We start from the raw sequence: 3,978 nt of genomic DNA on the forward strand, positions 1-3,978 counted from the left end.
TAGTATAAAGCCTCCAGGAATATAACATCATGAATGGATTTGTCAATGGAGAATTCATTGTTAATGTGACAAATGGAGTTGATATAGATTTGGTGTTAAACTTTAAAATTCTTTAATGATGGGGTGCCTGGGTAGCTCAGTGGGTTAAAGCCTCTACCTTCAGCTCAGGTCATGATCCCAGGGTCCTTGGATGGAGCCCTGCATCAGGCTCTCTGCTCAGCAGGGAGCCTGCTTCCCCCTCCCTCTCTCTCTGCCTGCCTCTCTGCCTACTTGTGATCTCTGTCTGTCAAATAAATAATAAAATCTTAAAAAAAAAATTTTAAAAAAATCTTTAATGAATTTTAAGTTTCTCTTACATGGTGGGCCCAGCATTTTCTAGATAATGTTGTATGAGCACAGAATCATTTTGTTATCACCTTTAAGGGTGGGTTTACACTTTTTGTTTTGTTTTGTTTTTCTTGGCCTTGAGTGTTTAAGACCAGATTCCTGGTCAGTACCAAGGCAGACAATAATTAACTTCCAGGGATTAGACGTTTGGAGAGAGAGATCATCCCCAAAGGCAGAATTGGTTGGGTCCTCATCAGCTTTTCCAATCCCAGAGACACATGCAGTATTATTTTAAGTTAAGTTCTTTCTGTCTGTGTTTTCTGCCTAAATATTCCACCTGCTGCTGAAAACAACTGGGGCATCTTTTTGAAGAGATAATCCTTTTTTTTTTTTTTTAAATCCCGAAACAGTTTCGGAGGGCATTTTTTGGGATAGGCAACAACTTTCACAAACTCTCTGGCTCATTCACTAGAGGACTTGTGAAGCTCTTTAGGAATTTTCAGGGAATGTATTTTTCTTCACTACCTTCTTTCCTTTTTCCCCTAAAAACAGACTCAGTGTGTACAAAAGGGAGAGAATCCCATGATTCTGCATTGTAAACCCAGTAGTTTCTTTTTGTGAGCAGACATAGGAGAAAGGCTTCTAAAACATATTCAGCTGAATGAGTCGAAGTATAAACCAAAGCTGGTGTTTCTCACATTACATGAAAAACATAATAGCAAAGACATCTTAATTTACATATTATTTAAGAGTTTTGGGAAAAAAAAAAAAAAAAAAACTTTCCTGAATATAATCCTATTTAATTTTTGTAGGTTCTCAATAGTGTTTATATTGTGATTCCTATTTCATAGATGAGAAAATTAAGCCTCCAAGAGGACTTACAGGTGGTGAATAAGGAACCTAGCCTGGAAATCACCCTTAATCCAAGGATACCATATATCTAATCTTGATGCTGACTTTGTTTACAAAGAAGTCACAGTGACAACTCAAATCTGGACTAAAATTTAGAAGAGAGGAAAATTAGGGTTGGTATTTTAATAAGCAAAACCTAAAAACATTAATCAAAGACTGAATCTAGAATTTGGTGTCAAAACAGCATTCGTATATATTAACTCGTAGCTTCAACAGGAAAGATCAAGAATTTGCCTATTGCTTCTATCCTAGGAGTAAAACCACATTAACAGCTTACTTTGAGGAGAAGTATATTTAAAAGTCCTGGAATTCTGGCTAACATATTGCATAAAACGTATCCCTGTTTCTAAAAGAGGTTTAAGGAGTGAAGCTTTATCCTCGTGAAACTTTTCACGGATAGATTCTTTTTCTTGTGACTTCACATGAGTGGTCTGTAAGAGATTAGCTGTAGCAAGTTCCATGAGCCACTCAGTGCTAAGGGTTACCTGGTTCTTGCCTTTCATGATGGGAGCAAAGGGAATGAGAAAGGAGAGGAAAAGGAGGGAGGAGAGGAGAGAGAGAAGGAAAGCAAGCAAGCAAATCTTTAAGGAGAGAACAGTTCCAGGTGCGTCTCAGTGGGCCAAACCAAGCATTCAGTGCAGTGTATTAACATGGGCTTGAATAATTCAAATTTGAGACCACAGGAAGAGGCTTTCCAGTGGGAGGGAAAGGCACCATAATTAAAGCTTCCCTGGCACATGGAGGCAGCTGTATCATCCGGCAGACTGAGAAAATTGGACATGGCCTGATAGCCTAAGAGAACAGGGAGGCTGTGGTGCAGCATTGTTTGCGAAGTGTTAGGTTTATTTTGGTGTTCTCCAATTATAAAGTCAATTCTCTGGATACCAGCGTCTTTTACATATTAATGGCCTAACCCTTGGCATATGGCAAGAATGCAGGATTCAACTCTTGAGACTGCTTGAAAAAGGAAGAGTGAGTTCAAAGATGCCAGTGGCCCCGTATTACATTTTTGAAAGCTGAGCTTTCAAAATGAACAAGAAGGTGGGATTTTTTTTTATATCAATATGCAATTCATTTTAGAAAGAGTATTTCTACACTTAATGTCTTCACATAAGGTGCTTAGGGGTTTCAAAATATTTGATATACATACATACATATGCAAGCGTATAGTTGCTGAATATGCTGTTTTAAAAATAAAGATTATTTCTGTTATATACATTCCTTCCCATAACACATCTAGACGTCCACCTCAACTCACTCGTTTAAAGCATTCAAGAATTTGAATGTTGATTTTAATTTATCCAAATGCCATGCTTCATCAGCACCTTGTTTGTTTTTTTTGTTGTTTTTTGTTTTGTTTTGTTGTGTTGTGTTTGTGGAAAGGGCCTATTTTTCCCCTCTAGCGCACTTCCTATTTGTAATTTCCTGTCCTCTCCCAGTGTCTTCAGCAAAGGAAGCTAATTGTCATGCTTGTTTTCTGGGGGTTGAATGCTGCACAGGGCCTATCTGAAGTAAACAATTCAGTGTATTCCTGGAGGCCTTGCCAGACTGAGAAAAGCTAACATATTGTGGCATTCCCTTGGGGCCTTCACACCATGTCTAGGCTAAAGAAGGTGGAAAAAAGAGGGGAGCGGAGATATCTTCGGTTTCCTCTTTCCCTTGCTGACAGCAGAGTTAAAAGCTTGCCTTTTCCTTCACATTTGATTTCCCACTCCCCCACTCTCCTGACCATCAGTGCACCTGAGAGCTCTTCTCCGGGTAGCTACAGGGGATTGGAAAACAGAAATGAAAAGGAAGGAAGCTGAAGTCCACTGCTCCAGGGAGAAAAGAAGTTTATTTCTATCAAGCAATGTAAAAGCTGGCCAGAAAGCTTCTGTGGCCTTTCAGAGAAGCTTTTCATTACTTGCAGGACAACTTAAAACTTATGTGATAAAATTGCATTATACAGGACTATCATTCTGAGAATTGGATCCAACACCATAGGACTCTATTAGCATACTTTGTAAAGTATAACTTCTATTTTAATTGAGGGGCCGTGTTATCCCTGTTAGTAGCTGTCTCGGTTTTACTACTGACTGAAGATGAGGTAGGATAAAAGTAAGTGAAACCCCGAGCTGCATTGGAAGTAGGGCCATTGCAGTGACGATGTGATTTGTTACTTGGAGAAATGGTCCGCCCTATCTTAGCATACATTTCTTAGTCTGAATTTCCAAATTAGATGATACCTGAACTCTCATTTTCATGCTGAAAGTCTGTTCCTAAGAAGAACTTTGCCAAACCAATGAGACGACTGCCTACCTGTGAGCAGCACAAACGGCCTTGGCGTGTAACCACAGACCCATTGACCTGAAACTCTCACATTTACAGATTGCATTGTTAGTCTGATGATGATGAGATATTTTCTGATTTAATACTTACCAGTTTTTATGATTCCTAAAGGCTCTGTTTACAGCCAGGTGTCCTATTTTTGTTTTAGTGCTGAATTGTGAATAAGAGGTCAGATCAGCTTCAAAGCCATACAAATGGAAATCAGATCTCTGAAGGCTCATCCTAAAGGCACGAGATGGAGTGTAATATTTACTGCCTTCAAAAATATCATACTTTGTACTTTTTGCAAATAATTGTAATGAAATAAACTTTAAATACGCCATTTACAATGTGGAAGACAGAAGATGCAGTCAGAAATAATTTAATAATTTAACGTTCAGAAAACTCCATGACAAGGCAACTAGAAATGAG

This window comes from Enhydra lutris, unplaced genomic scaffold (genome assembly GCF_002288905.1).
Source record: "Enhydra lutris kenyoni isolate GAN:26980312 unplaced genomic scaffold, ASM228890v2 scaffoldscaffold58, whole genome shotgun sequence".
Classification (NCBI taxonomy): Eukaryota; Metazoa; Chordata; class Mammalia; order Carnivora; family Mustelidae; genus Enhydra; species Enhydra lutris.